This window comes from Stegodyphus dumicola, chromosome 9 (assembly GCF_044657685.1).
Source record: "Stegodyphus dumicola isolate Sdum_Otavi_A_Nest chromosome 9, ASM4465768v1".
In the NCBI taxonomy this organism is placed as follows: Eukaryota; Metazoa; Arthropoda; class Arachnida; order Araneae; family Eresidae; genus Stegodyphus; species Stegodyphus dumicola.
The window spans coordinates 6307010-6326202 of NC_140776.1; positions in this window are offsets into that span (position 1 = coordinate 6307010).

Consider the following 19193-nt stretch of genomic DNA (forward strand, 5'->3'; position numbering starts at 1 on the left):
AGAAAACGCAGTCCGAGTCCAAGAAGGAGCAGAAGTCCAAGTCTAAGCAGGAGCAGAAGTCCAAGTCCAAGAAGAAGAAAAAGTCAGAGAAATCGTAGTCGTAGTTTAGAAATACGTCATTCTAGAAGAAGAAGTCCTGTAAGAAGAAGTCGTTCGGCTTCCTTTTCATCGTCTGCATCTTCTTCTTCCTCTCCTTCCAATATGAATCGTAGAGGAACACAAAGACCCATTCGTAGAAGACCTATGAGAAAACGTCGAGGATACGTTCTTGGATCTCGAACCGTTCGTGTGGGTCCTAATCGATTGCTTCATAAATATGGTAACCATTCCATTACGTTTGTGACCGAAGGTGGGGCCCACATACGAAATAAGAAAATTCCCAATAAAGCTTGTCGATATCTATTAAGTCATTGCTCACGACGGCATCCAACAGCTCGAGATCGATTGCCACGACAAGCTCGTATTGTTTTGAGAAAGAAAAGAGCTTAAACACAACGAGTTGAAAAAGAAACAATATCCAAGCAATTCACAAAAGCCAAAAAACAATTCAACAAAATAATAAAGTTCACTTACCAAAATGTGTATATAATAGACTTTAACTGAAGCTCTTTCGAGGTTGGTATCCAAAACACAGACTGATCTGAAACCGAAACTCGAGTAATTTAAATAGTTAAGTGGAAGTCCTTTTTCTGGTTTTATCGATCGAACCAACTGGGAAAAATTCCCAGAGCCATACTTAAAAAAAAAAAAAAAAAAAAAAAACTTTTTGTTAATTTTAATCATGTCTTCAGACACGATTAAAATTAACTATCCCCCCTTTTGTTCAAATGATGTTAATCTGTTGTCTCGATATGTTTCTAAAAATAGAACATGACTCATTTCTTTCTTGGAAATTTATTTTTAGAAATATGTTCGAAAAGATGAGACATCATTCCCAGACAAAAAGAAGAGAGAGTTAATTTTTATCATATCTATAAGACATGATAAAAATTAACCAAAAGTTTTTTTTTCTTTTTTTTTTTTTTTTTTAAGCTAAATTTTTTTCTACTACCCAACTTTTGCTTCTCCTTTCTACTTCCCCCCCCCTTTCGTTTCACAGTATATAAACAGCTGGAGCTGAGACGATTTTCTCATTTCATACTGAGGACAAGATGAATCAGGAAAGCACTGTAACCCTGGAGCCTTTGACATTACCCTTGAAGGATCGTCTCAAGTACGTGTTGGATGAAGTCGTGCTGGAAGAATTTAATCAATCTAATTTGTTTACGACTAAAACCACCGTTCAGTTGAGAGTTTTAAAAAGAATAGCTAATATGATGATGTTTCCGTGGACCTTGATTCAAGATTTGAAACCTCTTGTACCCGTCCATCGATACTGTTTAAATACCATTTGGCGTTTATGGATGGATGTGCAACAGCAGTTGGTACAAAATAAAACCATCTCCACGCCAGATGAATGGAATATGATCGAGAAAGTTTTATCTAAAGACTATTCTAGATCGACCGATCTAATAAGACTTTCCAACATCTTATTCAAACGACAGGAAATACCTAAGATAGAAGTGTATAAATTATTTGCCGTAGACGGATTGCTGGGCGAGGATCTGCAAAAGTATGTTTTTAATCTACAGTACGGAGGAGATGAAAAAACACCTTTAAACGAACAAGAAGCTCTAGATTTTAAAGCAGTTCATGCTCGAATCGTTCGTTGTTTATATCACGAAGTTTCCAAACGATCGGAATCTCTTCTCTAAGTGGATGTGATTCGACGTACTATAGAAGAAATAATAAACACTACACCTTCTACCAGTGATGAAGTAAGCGAATGGGGTGCATTGTATTTAAAGTATCTTGGAGAGGATCTATTTTCAAATATATTTTACGAAATTAAAGTCTGGAAGACGAAAGAATTGGAACAATACCAGGCGAAAAAGAATCAACAAGAAAATAATTCTCAAAAGAGAAAGAATGTGAGAGAGGATCCTAGAATCAAGAAGAAAAACAGAAATAATATGTCGGACCTTACTTTAGCTTCGAGTGATTATTTCGACCCTTCGATTGTCGATTTACAACCTGTTCGTTATCCTTCTCCCAAGAGTCCACCTCCATCGGAAAAGGGGGAAGAAGATCCTATTTCTCCCGAGAGTCCACCTCCATCGGAAAGAGGAGGAGAAGATCCTGTAGAAGCTTCCTTCGAAAGACTAGAGTGTGAAGACGAAAATGTAGAAACTACAAGTAGTGAACAAGGCAAATGAACCCCTAGAGACTCGGAACATTTTTTCCATGGCTCTTTAATGGAATATAAAGAGTGAACAGTCCAATAATACATTGAAGGTATGTGGGAGACTATATATATATTTTTTGGAATAGATTTAAATACTTTAGATGCACAAATATTAGACGAAATGAACTTGTTTTTGTCCTTTACAAGAAGAACTACTAACCATGATAAAATGTTTTTCGAATAGCATCCTTTCCAAAATATTTTTCATCAGGTTCCATCCTCAACTGTAAAAACTGATTTTGACAAGATTTTATAGATAAGATAGTTCATTAAAAAATTTTTTTGAGAACTGGTTTTTATCGCTATTCCATTCGCAACTGTAAAAACTAAAATTTATAGGATTTTATAGTTGAGACAATTTATTTTTTAATTAAAAAAAAATTTTTTTGGAACTGGTTTTTGTATATGTTCCATACGCAACTGTAAATACTGAATTGAATCTCATTTTATACTTGTTACTATATAAAAAAAAGAATCCTTTTACTTTTGTTGTTAAAAAAGCAACAACATCGAACATTTTTTCAATATATAGGAACAAAGCCCTCCTTCAAGATGAAATGGGATTCGTTTCAAAATAGAAATGAATATACTGTCACTTCTTACGATCTCGATCACGCTATTCGGTATGCTCAAGAAGCGACTCAACTCTATATTTACGAACAAGCTCTTCAAAGTCGGTACGCTTTTATTTTTAAACATACCACCTTCCAAATAAGAAAAGCCGACTCCAAACGGGATTACTACATACCTAAAACCCTCGATCCGGAACAATGTCACGTCGTCGAAAAATTTGTTTTTACGCAAACGGGATGTGACATGATTGCCTGCTTCCCTTTTCAAGAAAATTTAGAATCGTGTTCCCCGGAAGATGAACCGCGATGGATTCGACTCGGAACGGGTTTCAGTTTAGCTTGCCAACCCGCCTGCGATCGTTTATATTCCAACACGCAGCAGAGTATGGACACGGAATATCGAAATGGAAAATGTGTAGCCGTAAATCTTGCCAAGAAATTATTAGCTCTCTTGCCCGAACAAGTTTTCTTTCAATCGAATCATCCTTCTCTTCCTCGTCATCATGCCGGCCTCAATCTCGTCGAGGGTCATTTACGACTCAACCAGCCTTATTGTGAAGCGTACGGTCTTGTTTTCAACGGGTCTGATTGTGTGACGACGACGGGGCAAGATATTGGCGAATTGTTCTTGGGAAGCAGTATCTATCGATCTATTTCCACTCTGCAAAATAATTATACGTTACCACCATATCCTCCTCATCTTCCCGACTTTGTACAAAACTGGCCCAAGAAACATGTGAAACGGTCCTTAGTTCATGAATTGGCGATTGATGTAGGGATCGATATCGGATTAGAAGCCGCGCAAAAAATCCTTGAAAAACGGATGCCTAAACTCTTAACCAAATTGAGTATGCAGTCTCTTCACATTCAATCGGCCATCCTTCAAGCCGTCGTTCGGACCCAATTAAGTACGCTCGCAACACTTTCCAGAATCGCCGCGACAGGATTCTCGGTTACTTCCAATGTGCTGACGGGTATAAGTATTCTGTCCGCCGTACTCGATATATTGGATCCGTTTCATTTCAATAAAGTGCTGACCGCTCGAACTCTTTACGATATCGACTGGCGATTAGACGTTCAGTTTTATCAATCGGAAACGGACCATGTTCTAGAAATCACACCCGATCTTCTATGGGACGTGTTAGAAGAAGATGCGAGCGATCGATACCTCTTCTTTGCCGAGAAAGTGCAAGAATATTTAGATGCTATCCATAAAGTGCCCATGACCGATCGACCCCAAACGCGAATGTCATTTCTCCAAAAATCACGAACAGACGAAAGAACCCCGAAAAATTGGATTTATTTCACGATAATTGTTTATTTGTTAACAGGATTCACCTTCCTATTTCAACCCTACATGCATTACTTATGCGTGACCATCTTTTTCCTATTTGTGTTTTATTTTTATCGTCATTCTAAATGAAAGCTGAAGATTTTTGGAGAGAAAAAAAACGAATGACTTGGAGGGGGAGTAACTAACCAGTGAATAAACTAAAAATCAGTTAGTACTTACAAATTATAAGAAGATGTTTCTTCTTTCACAGCACAGAGTGATCTGAAGTGAAACTTGGAGTTTAAATATATAAGCAAGAATCCCTTCCAGAAACAATTTTCACATGTCTGGTTTTGTGGATCAAGTCGGCTGGGGAAAAACTGTAAGAGCTGAAAAAAAATTCTAGAAGAAAAAAAAAAAAAAAAAACTTTTGGTTTATTTTTATCATGTCTTTAGACATGATAAAAATTAACTACCTCCCCCTTTTGTCTGGGAATGTTGTCTCACACTTTCTAAAAATAGACCATCACTCCTTTCTAAAGAATAGAATTCCAAGAATGAGTCCTGGTTTGTTTTTTCGAATGGGTGAGACATCCTTCCCAGACAAACAGAGGGGACAGTTAATTTTTATCATGTCTATAAGACATAATAAAAATTAACAAAAAGTTTTTTTTTTTTTTTTTTTTTTTTTTTTTTCAGCTGTGAAAAATTTTTTCCCAGCCGACTCGATGGACAAGATACCATTTTTTAAGAATGGACTCTCGTTTACCTATTTAAGCTTTCCAAGTTTCGTTTCAGATGAGTCCGTGCTGCGAATACTGTTCTCCTGAAGATCTTTCAATAATACCACTTTCTCGGATAAAATTCATCACCATTCGCTTTTTTAGCATAACTTAGATAGATATAGAGAAATTCCTCGTTTTTATGATCTTTCGGGTAATACTCATTTCCATTTTCGTCTCGTGCATATCGGATGTAATTCGTCTCTGGCTTTTCCCGAATTCTATCCTGTATATAATATTCTTTTCCAATGCTGGATTTAGGATAAATCTCTCCTCCCCTCGCATTGACAGCATACGTTTTCACATTTACATCCAATGAATTTAACGGGTATTCTCCTCCATTGTTTAATTTAGGATAAAATTCGTCTCCGGAATTGGATTTGGCGTACCGACGAGGAAGCGCTATATATTCATGACCCCGATATTCCACAGCGTAATATTCATTTCCATGCTCGTCTTTGGCAAAAATAGGTCGATTGTCATTATCGAAATAATACAGCTCCTGTTTAGGTTTTTTAGGATCTTTCGGATATCGTTCTTTTCCAAATTCATCTATGGTGTAAACCGAAACCATGTTTTTTTCCTTTACCGATCTTGATATTTACATGAGTCACCTCCGATTATCCAGTTATCTTTTGATACATCTTTCGAATCCAGTCTTCAATCGATTGGCCCGTCGTTTTGAGATGTTCGGAATTATTAACGGTCAAATAAGCCATGTAAGCGGCTAGACCAAATGTGAGGACTAATAAAAATAAAAAGATGAGCCGGTTCGTTAAGAGGGTGACTGCGACTAGGATGATGCTGATATAAACCGTAGAGTAAAACAATATGCCTTGACCTAAATAACGATCCATTTTTTTTCTACTTTATTCCATTTGAATGAATGAGTCGGCCGAGACCGGATAGTCATCGGTCGTGACGGGCTTTTCGGTCATTTCACCCGTGTACAACAACGTCATGTCAGGATCGGGGAGGGCTTTTAATTTTCGGTCTTCCCAGTAAGCTGAACGAGGATGCGTGACGAGAATTCTAAAAAACAATTTCATGTCGCGCTCGGTCTAAATTTCATAGACTGAGGTAAGGAGGGGGATACCTTCGGGATGCTGCGTCGCATCAAAAACAGCTTCTCGTCCATCTATTTTATATCGCGCTCCATGTTCCGGTATAATACGACTCAGCTCTTGAACTTCAAGTCGAAGGGTTAATCCAGCCGGTAAAATCCCTTCATAGGCTTCTTCTTTGGGTACGCATACATGATACCCGTACGGAGTGGCTCGAATTCCTTCTGTGGAGGAAGAAGGACAAAAGACAAAAGGTTGACGCCAATTACAAGTGGCGTATAATACGGAATCGGGAATAAATCGTCCCGATCGTATGCGATGGCCTTCACGACACGTTTCGGGAACACTATAAGTCGAAGCCTGTTTCACAAATCGCTGCGACCAAAATTTCAAACCTTGCCGTCGAACGCGTTTCTTTCGAATTTTTCCCTTTTCGAAAAAACACATGTGAGGAGAAGTGGGTAAATAAATAGCCGTTTTCAATTGTTTGAGAAATGGGTACGGCGTGCAGTCGGGATGAGAACAAATATTATAGCCGGGAATATAAACTTCTTCGTTGGTTTCGTCACAAGAGGCACGAGGTTCATGATCAAGAGTCGTCCAGGGCCGAATCCAATTCGCAACGATCGATAAATGATCGAATTTAAACACATCGAGATGCCGATACTGAAACGCGCCGGGGATGCGCGGTCGACATTCATTTCCGTCAAAAAATGTTTGAGGAGGACACGTTTGAATTTCCCTCCGAGCGCAATCAAAATATCGATCGCTCGTATCGCCTATCGCGAGTTTCGACGATGACGACTTATCCTCACAAGCCCATTCAACCGTATATTGATCCGACACTCGATAGCCTGGTTCTAGAACCGTACGTTTTCGGGTTGGATCACACGTGTAAGCTACAGCTCGATCCAAGGATGTTGAAAATGGATAGGACGGGAGATGTTTCGTATACTCGTGAGCGGGAACGACAGTTTCTTTTGAGCTCGGTTGAACATTTTCACAGAAAAGAGGCGGTTGACATGTTTGGGACGTTTCGTCGTACACCATCGGTAAATGGAATAAGGCATCGCCGGTCCATGTATCCCAGGAAAGAGGACAGGATATAGTGTCGCGAACCATTCCGTTTTCACAAATCGCGTAACCCGGAGAGTACAGAAAAGATCCTTTTTGGACGATGGGGAGAGGTCGTTGCGTATTATCCGGAAATCCGTCGCAGAGATCAGACACGCATCGCCGATAATGTGTCGAATATTTTTCTCCGGGCGAACATCGAATCATTTTCGGTCGATGGCCACGAGACTCGATATACGTCACCTCGTCAATCGGAAAATGTTGACCGTCTTCACAGTAAGATACGAAATGTTTTCGCGAAGTGCAAGCGTCGTAGTAGGAAAATGTCTTGGGCGGACAGGCGATTCGAATCGGTTGTTCGTTCTGGCATTCGTAATAAAAACGTCGATTGGTTGGATCGGGTAAAACCGATCCGTCATGCTGATCGATGCAGGGATTGACAGGAATGCAGGTAGAAGGAGAATGTTCTTCTTGACACATGAGCACGTCTAGAACACGACCGTGCCGACATCGATAATAATAATACATCATGGACTTTTCGCGGGGTACAAAACTCTGCGATCGTAATAAAAACAGGTAGAGGTTTTTCCCCGTTGCGGGGAGCTGAGTATCATCGGGCTGTCCAAAACATTCATCTTTTTCCCAAATCCGTCCTTCCGCGAAATAATATTCGAGTGGGAGAGGAAACGTCCATGTTTTTCCCGTGGAGGTGTGAAACGAAACCTCGTTGTCGTTTGAGGTCTCGATCTGATATTGGAAACGCGTCGTTGTCGTCCGAGGAGAAGAAGGAACTTTCGGGGACGGGACCGAAAAATTATAGAAATACAAGTAGCAGTAGTATAAAGCCAAAACGAATAAAAGTATGGCGAGCATCCAGCCTTTATTCATAAACGAGATGTGCCAATTATGGAAAGAGCAAAAAATTCCGAAAAAGGACGCAGCAGCGTGTTGTTCCAAACCGAATTATCGACATTTTTTAAAACAAGATCGCGCGTTGGATGAAATGCCGGCTCTGTATCGTGAATGTTTATCCTGTCAACAAAAAAGAAAGATCTTGGCGCGATAAAAAAGTAAGTCAGAATGGATTCGTATCGTCTAACCCGACGTTATTTTCGTCAATTGCAACGGCTTCACTTCCTCTCGCAAATGCGGCAACGCGATTGGTATCATCATATCGTCATCCAATACGTGATGGATCCCCAAAAAGGACGCCATTTCACACTTTTTCATCCGGCTATGGATACCCATACAGAAGAGTCGCTGGTTTTCTTTGGAAAATGTCGCTTGTTTCTTACGTTTATGTTGAAACGGATCGTTTACCAAGGTTTGAATGCCGAACAACGGTTACAACCGAACGCGTTATTACCTCTCAAATCGCTCGACGATCCCGTCTATGAAACACAACGCAAGGCTATTCAAAATATTTGGGAGGTCGATGCTCATTGGTATACTACGGAGAATAAAAACGATATTGCCGTGAAGAATACGGCTCCTTTCATCAAAACCGAACCTCAAGCTCTGTAATTTAAAATATCCATCGGATGGGTGAGATGATTCGGATACGACACGATTTCAATCGTATGAGGCCATTTTAGCATGTATTTATAATGTAAAAGATCGTGCCGTCTCAGCGTATCGAGCCGGATAGCTGAAATATAGGTTTTTTCTTCGTTGGTTTTCTCGTACAAATAACAAATACCTTGATCGACGAACACGTAAACATCTTGAGGAAACAGTTGCAGAAGCGACTTGTCCTTGGAAAAGTGTCGAATCACAGTATAATGAGAACTCGTAGGGATCGGAACCGGTTCTAATTTATAAAGGAGGAAAGAAAGAAAAATGATACACCCGAGCGCGATCATTCTATGCATTGTATTTCTAGTGACTCTCTTGAATCTTTTTTATAAACCCGATCTCCGGATGCCTTCTATTCCTCCCTCATCATCATTAGCCTTACCAGAAATTTCAACCGAGACGTATTGCCCTTTCCAAATCTTTCAGTGTCCCGATAGCCATTGCGATTGTTCTCAGCTCTGTGAAACAAATCCCACGTTTTACGAAAAACTCACTCTTTCTGATAAAACATGGAATCATCTCGAACCGGGTACTTATTGTATTCCCCAAGGAATTCGGACCGCTTGTCTTTCTTCCTCGGAAATTCCTATTTTTTCGGCCTCGGGATGGCTCTGTGCTCCTCGTTCCTCTTTCACCCATCCCTGTCAACATCCAGAAGCCCGTGATCCTTCTCTCAATGTTTTAATAGATCGTCAAACCCAACAACCCGCTCAAGAAGTAGCCGATTATTACGAAACGTTAGAAGATGGATCGTTCCGATACCAATGTCAATGCCATTCTTTAGATCGACGAGGTAATCGAATGATTCAAACATCTCCGTGGGTCTGTTCTGTCGATTACTGCGTTCGAGATTTGTGGAACGTGCCCGGACTAGGATGGGACGCCGAACGACACGTCTGTGAATGTGGACCCTACGTGCATCGAGTTCTGGGCGATCTATCTTCCCCCTGTGTTTTGGAATATACACACATAGACGAAAAGCATAGGTTAACGGGAAAACAAGAATGTATGACCGACCAATCTGTTGAATTCCGACCGATTTATTGTCCAGAGAATCAGTCGGTTTTACGGTTCACAAAACGGGTCTTGCGAGGCAACACAGCGTACGATTATGTCATTGTACATGGAACAAGTGTTCCTAAAATTTCGAGAGGTCAAGAATGACATCTCATTTCAAACGAATCGAGAAAAATTTTCAAACGGACCAAGAATTGAGTCGGTTTGAAAAGGAAGACGAAAGCCCCAAAGAGGAAGGATGGTCGAAGAGACAAACGTTCGCCATTCATTTACTACTGGTAACGGCGGGTCCTACGATTCTTTTTGCTTTACTGGGTAACGTATTGAAGATTCATTATTATGTCGTCTGTTTAATTCTATTATTTTACTTTGGAGCTCTGGCCTACTTGATACGATACCGATTTCAGTGGCTATTGCAAGCTTTTAAAGAAAGCCAGAAATATATTCGTTGAATATGGGACTTGAAGAGTGGATTATATAAAAAAACTTTGAAAAAAAATGAAGAGGGAGAAGAGTAATAAAAAAGGAAGAAGCAATAATTTAACCATGGCGATGGATCCTGTACTTATTCATCTATCTCCCAAAAATTCTGAAGGTAAAGAGTTAGATTTGGAAATATGGATAAACCCCGATGATACGGATGACAAGATTATAGAAATACATCGTCATAATCGCAAAGACAAAACGAAAGAATTTGAACCCTGTTGTCAAAATCCTTTTTTAACTCCTGCTATCCTCCAACGTAGAGAAAATGAAAAGAATAAGACGATAGATAAAACATTAGAATTGACCAAAGAAGCCATTCACATGTTGAAAGAAGTCTTTTCGGGAAATGGAGAATTCAGTACAATGGAATTTGATGCATCATTCACTGAGGTAAGAGCTGATTTTAGACAGCCGACCAAAGAACCTGAAGTTGAGAAAGCAACAAGCTGTCAAGGTCGTAAACATAAGAAAGAGTTAATAAAAAGAAATAATACATTTAAAAAGACCTCCCCATCCTTCTATGAATTTCTTGAACAATGAACTGTTTTCACGAGACTCAATCCACATCTTTGCTGGATCTAAAGAGAATCTTGAGACAGACATGTCTTAAACTGTTTCCAGGAGAGTTGAAGTGCAGGCTTTTTCAACAGCACAGAGGGATTTGAAGCAAAACTTGAAATGCTGAAATATATAGAAGAGAAATTCCATTCTTAAAAAAAACTGGGATGTCTTGTCAATCGAATCAGGTGGAAAAAATTCTAAAGGTTAAAAAAAAAAAAAAAAAAAAAAAAAAAAAAAAAAACCTTTTTGTTAATTTTTATCATGTCTTTAGACATGATAAAAATTAACTCTACCCTCCATTTTGTTTTGAATGATGTCTCACCTTTCCTAAAAATAGATTTCTAAGAATGAATCATACTTTCCTTGAAGTCTATTGTTTACAAACATGTCTAGACAACATATTGACATCATTCAAAACGAAAAGGAGGGTAGAGTTAATTTTTATCATGTCTAAAAAACATGATAAGAATTAACAAAAAGTTGTTTTTTTCTCTCTTTTTTTTTTTTTTTTTTTTTTTTTTAAAGGTTAAAGAATTTTTTCTCCCAGCTCTCAATCAAAAATATTTACGATGTCTCGATACCTCTACCTACTTTTATTTCCCCCCCTCCTCCTCTGTTAGTATATAAATGGTTGAAAAAGAAATCGGAGTTCATTCTGTTTCGTAAAAAGATAGCGAACACATGGCAACGGATAACTTAGTCATTTCATGTGAAGAAGATCCCTTTGAGGATATTCCAGATACGGAACCCACTTTCTATGGACCATTTTCACCCGTTTTTAGAGTACCAAAAAAGTCTTCTCCTTCTCCAACTCATTCTTTGGAAATACTGTCTTCTCCTCCCTCGTCATCCACTCATCAGCGCTCTAGAAAGAAGAAGAAGTCCTCACAGACCAAGCTCCACCAAAATATTGTTGGTGTGTTGGCTGTCACCTCTGATGGATATACTCTTACGAACTGCGTCCGGTTTATAGACAGAGACCTGAAAACACATACGAAGGAATTTATTCAGCAATTGAATGCGGATCTGGAACGACTTCATATTGAAAACCTCTACGTGGCGAATGAACCCACTCGAGAAAAAATTCATCAAAAGGTACATATCAAGTTTTTATGGACTGTTATTTACAAACCTCAACATCGTCAGCCACAGCAATGTCCATCTTGTCGATCGAAATCTTGTCATCGATTTATGGCCATGCTAGCGCTCCAACAATTAGTGAAATTTGCTGTTCATAAATGTATTTATTGAGTGGATAGGTAATCAAGGAATTTTTCTATCTTTTTCCTTTTTTCAGATGATCCAGAGAAACAAATACTCTACTTCATATGGTTTAGTGGTAAAGACCTCATCAGGACAGGTGGTGATGATTCATCGAAAAATGCCATACTGTTTTCAAAATTATTTAATTCAGCTTTTAAAAAATAAACGTATCGAACCACCCTTCGATTTGGAAAAAATATCGGTGCTTCAAGATGAATTTGAAAACCATATTTATCCGACTCTCCATCCCAATTTACAAGACGATTATGATCGGTACAAGGCTAAATTAGCTTATGAAGATGAATGGGATTTCCCGCATGGACAAATGGATAAAAGACGCTTCAAGAAAGATGACGACCCTCGATTCAAATGGTTCAGAGTCGCGTATCAGGAATTTGAAGAAGAGTCCGGCTACCGATTCGCCTACCAACCCTCGGACGTGGCTCAGTATCCCTTAATCAAACTAGAATTTACGGGATTAGATCAATGCATTTATACACAATATTTTTTTATAGTCGAACATCCTAAACATTTACGCCGTAATACCTACTTTGATAATTATTCTCCTTTCCAATCTCAAGCAGCTTATAGAATGGCTCTCGAACGCAATATCGGGAGTATTGATGATCGGATGGTCTATCGGGGTTACTTAATTAAAATCGAAGAGGCTCTAAAGTATCTAACACGTCAACAGGAAATGAAAAAGGACGGGAAGGATCAAGTGTTGCTGTATTTTTTAGAAGGAGATAAATGGAATCCACCCGATTCTATTTGTTATTTAGAAAAGTAAAAAAAATGGAATAAGATCCCTTAGCCACCCCGCATTTCCCACTTGAAGAATCCATCCTATCTATTCTTTTTTTAAATGTCTCGGGATGTCATCCGACGCATTCTCTCCGCCAAAAAAAACGAGTTCCTCCCACCTACCCCAAAACGAAGAAGAAGAAGAAGAAATTTCCCATGAGTCTTTTCGAGAACCCTCCTTCCCCTCTCTCTTCCTATATATAAAAGAAGCCGAGAGAAAAGTTGTCTTTTCTTTTTTTTTTCCATCTCGTCCTCAGGAGAAAGAGAGAGAGAGAGAGAGAAAACCAAATGCCATGGAGTGGTTACGGCGAGAGTCTTTTTCCCTCGCGATTCGTTTCCGTTTCGCCAAGACAATTCCCCTCACGTTTTACTTGGGGTCGGGCACGCTCTATTTTCGAGGATCGGAACTCGTGACTTGCCTTTCCCAGCAAGGGACTTGGATGAGTCCGAAAGGTCAACGGACTATTCAGCAATGGATCTCTCGAGCCCCTTTTCGCCGTTACCGATCCTTAACGACGGATCTCTGGATCGATACGTCGGACCGCCCCAGCCGGATTCTCCGCTATACCCCTTTTATCACCTTCGATTCCCTGGAAAGACTGCTCAACGATTTGGGTCCAGACGCTCTCCTCTTTTCGACCTGGCTTCAGAGTGTGATGAGAGAACCTCTTCAAATTCAAGAAGATTCTCAGACCGGGGAAACTTATTTTAGTCCCGTGGAGAACAAGGTGATGGATTTTCAGTTTCAAAATTTATCGGAACTGTTTCAATGTGCTTTATGTTTTTATTCTTCTTAAAGAGTGGGGGGGAAAGAAAAAATTGTAGAATAATCATAAAAAATAATTTCGTTTTTCTTTAAAAAAATATTGAGATAGTCCAATCTTGGGGAGGAGGTGGAAAATTCAAACTATTATCTAAAACAGATATGGCGGTCAGTCCATTTCGATCCACGGAGGAGGATATGTGTGAGATTCTCTGATCCATAGAGGGTTTCAGGAAAAAAAAGTGCGAAAGTTTCCCCCCCCTATCTCCAAAAAATGGGTATCCAGGTTGAATGCACAGTACAGATTGATGGGAAGCCGAAACTCGAGTTCCTTAAATAGAAAAAAATAAGAGCTCCTTCTAGAAACAATTTTAGATGTCTTGTTTGGATGAGTGAGTCGACTGGGAAAAATTTCTCAGCGCTGTGGAAAAAAATTTTTGAGTTATAAAAAAAAAAAAAACTTTTGGTTAATTTTTATCATGTCTTATAGATATGATAAAAATTAACTCTCTCTTCTTTTTGTCTGGGAATGATGTCTCACCGTTTCGAAAAATAGAACATATCCCATTCTTGAAATTCTATTATTTTAGAAAGGATGATGAGTGATGGTCTATTTTTCGAAACGGTGAGACATCATTCCCAGACAAAAAGAAGAGAGAGTTAATTTTTATCATGTCTGAAGACATGATAAAAATTAACAAAAAGTTTTTTTTTTTTTTTTTTTTTTTTTCAATTCAGGAATTTTTTCTCTGAGCTTTGCCAATTTTTTTCCCAGCCAGCTCCATCCATAAAACAACACCTCTCAAAATCTTTTCTCACTTATCTATTTAAACCACTCGAATTTTACTTCCAATGAGTCCACGCATCTTCGCCTTTTTTCCACTCTGCTCTGAGAAAGATAGGATAGATTGTTTTGGGTGGACCGTCCTGTTGACGCTTCCGATTTATATAGAGAGCTATATATAGATAGGGTCCCTCCTAACTCCCTCTATTATAACTATTAGTCTTTTCTTTTTTTTTCCAAGAAATATACAAAGAGTGATCCACAGTTTTTTTTCCGTTAATGAAAAACAAATATGCTTCTACCTTCCGACTTCTTTTTAGTACCTCTTTAGGTGTCTCCTCCTTCTGGATCTTTTCCTTCTCCTCTCTTCCTCGCGAGCGGGGAATTGAAAATGCTGTTCAGGATGCAACGCTCGTAAAGGCTCCACTTTCTTCCTGGAGAGGGCGTCTACGGCAAACACCGTCTTGTCATGAAATTGGAGTTGGTAGTAAAGAGGTCCGTGAATAATGTACACGGAGCGAGCTCGCAGTCGATAGGGAATCATACGATACCCGTCGGCTTCTGATTCCATTTCCCATCCATAAAGACGGATAGAAGCTTCTCCGGTTTGAAGAATATGAACCCACTCGGGTGAAACGTAAAACAGTTTTAAAAAGGTTCCAGCATCGACGGCGATCACATTTTCCCATCGCAGATAAGCGTGTAAGCGAAAGGTTCCTGCCTCCATCATCGATTGGAAAGCAAAGTGCTTGAAAACTTCGATGGACGAAAAATAATGCAGGATTTTTCCATCGTAACAGGATAAATAGCACATGGTTTCTTGGACTATTTGTTCCATACGCTCCGGGTCCCGAAACCATTCCTCGAAACGGGAGAGAGGTTCCCATTGATGAGCTACTTCGAGATGACAGACGGGCGTTATTTCCACCAGGGTAGGTAGAACTGCAACGGCATCGGTCGACATTTTAGTTTTGCTCGGTTGAGAAGGAAGAACGAGAATGAACCCTGTAGGCAGAAAAACTCGGATCTATATAAATACTAGAGGAAAAAAGGCGGGGGGAAGGGAAGTTCTTCCTTCCTCCCAAAGAATAAGAAAAGTGGGTGGAAAGAAAAAAATCATTTCGCTCTCAGGAAAAAAAAAAAGAATTTTTTTCTTGTCAACATGTTGTCTAGACATGTTTCTAAAAATAGATTTCCAACAAAGGTTCATTCTTTTCTTAGAAATCTATTTTTAGAAAAAAACTGACATATCCTTCACAACAAATTTCTTTTTTTTCTCTCCCTCCAGCCAACTGGATGGGCAAGCGTTTCGGGTCAGATCAGTCCGTGCTGACATTATTTTTTTAAATACAATGGAATTAGTATAGGAATGTACTAGAAACTGACCCAAGGTTGAAAAGAAAATATCAAAATCAATACTCACTTCTTGACGATTTCTTTTTCCAAAAACCTGTCGAAGAATTCTTGATGGCTTATCCAATCTCTAGACCTGTCTGAAGGGAGTCCAATCTAAGGTGAGCGCGCATTTACCTGACGCGAAACTCGGAATATCTGCATAAATAACAAAACGTCCACTCTGAAAAACTTATCGTCTAGTCCATTGAGAGTTGGTTGGGGAGAAAAAAATTCTCAGAGCTCTGAAAAAAAAAAAAAAAAAAAAAAACCTTTTTGTTAACTGTCCCCTCTTTTGTCAAGGAAGGATGTCTCACCGTTTCGAAAACGAAACCAAAACTCATCCTTCTCATGGCAATTATTCCAAGAATAAGTCACGGTTTGTTTTTCGAAACGGTGAGACATCCTTCCCAGACAAAAAGAAGAGAGAGTTAATTTTTATCATGTCTAGAAAACATGATAAAAATTAACAAAAAGTTTTTTTTTTTTTTTTTTTTAAGGTTAAAGAATTTTTTCTCCCAGCTCTCAATCAAAAATATTTACGATGTCTCGATACCTCTACCTACTTTTATTTCCCCCCTCCTCCTCTCTTAGTATATAAATGGTTGAAAAGAAATCGGAGTTCATTCTGTTTCGTAAAAAGATAGCGAACACATGGCAACGGATAACTTAGTCATTTCATGTGAAGAAAATCCTTTGAGGATATTCCAGGTACGGAACCCACTTTCTACGGACCATTTTCACCCGTTTTTAGAGTACCAAAAAAGTCTTCTCCTTCTCCAACTCATTCTTTGGAAATACTGTCTTCTCCTCCCTCGTCATCCACTCATCAGCGCTCTAGAAAGAAGAAGTCCTCACAGACCAAGCTCCACCAAAATATTGTTGCTGTGTTGGCTGTCACCTCTGATGGATATACTCTTACGAACTGCGTCCGGTTTATAGACAGAGACCTGAAAACACATACGAAGGAATTTATTCAGCAATTGAATGCGGATCTGGAACGACTTCATATTGAAAAACTCTACGTGGCGAATGAACCCACTCGAGAAAAAATTCATCAAAAGGTACATCTCAAGTTTTTATGGACTGTTATTTACAAACCTCAACATCGTCAGCCACAGCAATGTCCATCTTGTCGATCGAAATCTTGTCATCGATTTATGGCCATGCTAGCGCTCCAACAATTAGTGAAATTTGCTGTTCATAAATGTATTTATTGAGTGGATAGGTAATCAAGGAATTTTTCTATCTTTTTCCTTTTTTCAGATGATCCAGAGAAACAAATACTCTACTTCATATGGTTTAGTGGTAAAGACCTCATCAGGACAGGTGGTGATGATTCATCGAAAAATGCCATACTGTTTTCAAAATTATTTAATTCAGCTTTTAAAAAATAAACGTATCGAACCACCCTTCGATTTGGAAAAAATATCGGTGCTTCAAGATGAATTTGAAAACCATATTTATCCGACTCTCCATCCCAATTTACAAGACGATTATGATCGGTACAAGGCTAAATTAGCTTATGAAGATGAATGGGATTTCCCGCATGGACAAATGGATAAAAGACGCTTCAAGAAAGATGACGACCCTCGATTCAAATGGTTCAGAGTCGCGTATCAGGAATTTGAAGAAGAGTCCGGCTACCGATTCGCCTACCAACCCTCGGACGTGGCTCAGTATCCCTTAATCAAACTAGAATTTACGGGATTAGATCAATGCATTTATACACAATATTTTTTTATAGTCGAACATCCTAAACATTTACGCCGTAATACCTACTTTGATAATTATTCTCCTTTCCAATCTCAAGCAGCTTATAGAATGGCTCTCGAACGCAATATCGGGAGTATTGATGATCGGATGGTCTATCGGGGTTACTTAATTAAAATCGAAGAGGCTCTAAAGTATCTAACACGTCAACAGGAAATGAAAAAGGACGGGAAGGATCAAGTGTTGCTGTATTTTTTAGAAGGAGATAAATGGAATCCACCCGATTCTATTTGTTATTTAGAAAAGTAAAAAAAATGGAATAAGATCCCTTAGCCACCCCGCATTTCCCACTTGAAGAATCCATCCTATCTATTCTTTTTTTAAATGTCTCGGGATGTCATCCGACGCATTCTCTCCGCCAAAAAAAAACGAGTTCCTCCCACCTACCCCAAAACGAAGAAGAAGAAGAAGAAATTTCCCATGAGTCTTTTCGAGAACCCTCCTTCCTCTCTCTCTTCCTATAAATAAACGAAGCCGAGAGAAAAGTTGTCTTTTCTTTTTTTTTCCATCTCGTCCTCAGGAGAAAGAGAGAGAGAGAGAGAGAAAACCAAATGCCATGGAGTGGTTACGGCGAGAGTCTTTTTCCCTCGCGATTCGTTTCCGTTTCGCCAAGACAATTCCCCTCACGTTTTACTTGGGGTCGGGCACGCTCTATTTTCGAGGATCGGAACTCGTGACTTGCCTTTCCCAGCAAGGGACTTGGATGAGTCCGAAAGGTCAACGGACTATTCAGCAATGGATCTCTCGAGCCCCTTTTCGCCCTTACCGATCCTTAACGACGGATCTCTGGATCGATACGTCGGACCGCCCCAGCCGGATTCTCCGCTATACCCCTTTTATCACCTTCGATTCCCTGGAAAGACTGCTCAACGATTTGGGTCCAGACGCTCTCCTCTTTTCGACCTGGCTTCAGAGTGTGATGAGAGAACCTCTTCAAATTCAAGAAGATTCTCAGACCGGGGAAACTTATTTTAGTCCCGTGGAGAACAAGGTGATGGATTTTCAGTTTCAAAATTTATCGGAACTGTTTCAATGTGCTTTATGTTTTTATTCTTCTTAAAGAGTGGGGGGGAAAGAAAAAATTGTAGAATAATCATAAAAAATAATTTCGTGTTTCTTTAAAAAAAATATTGAGATAGTCCAATCTTGGGGAGGAGGTGGAAAATTCAAAACTATTATCTAAAACAGATATGGCGGTCAGTCCATTTCGATCCACGGAGGAGGATATGTGTGAGATTCTCTGATCCATAGAGGGTTTCAGGAAAAAAAAGTGCGAACGTTTCCCCCCCCTATCTCCAAAAAATGGGTATCCAGGTTGAATGCACAGTACAGATTGATGGGAAGCCGAAACTCGAGTTCCTTAAATAGAAAAAACTAAGAGCTCCTTCTAGAAGCAATTTTAGATGTCTTGTTTGGATGAGTGAGTCGACTGGGAAAAATTTCTCAGCGCTGTGGAAAAAAATTTTTGAGTTATAAAAAAAAAAAAAAACTTTTGGTTAATTTTTATCATGTCTTATAGATATGATAAAAATTAACTCTCTCTTCTTTTTGTCTGGGAATGATGTCTCACCGTTTCGAAAAATAGTACATATCCCATTCTTGAAATTCTATTATTTTAGAAAGGATGATGAGTGATGGTCTATTTTTCGAAACGGTGAGACATCATTCCCAGACAAAAAGAAGAGAGAGTTAATTTTTATCATGTCTGAAGACATGATAAAAATTA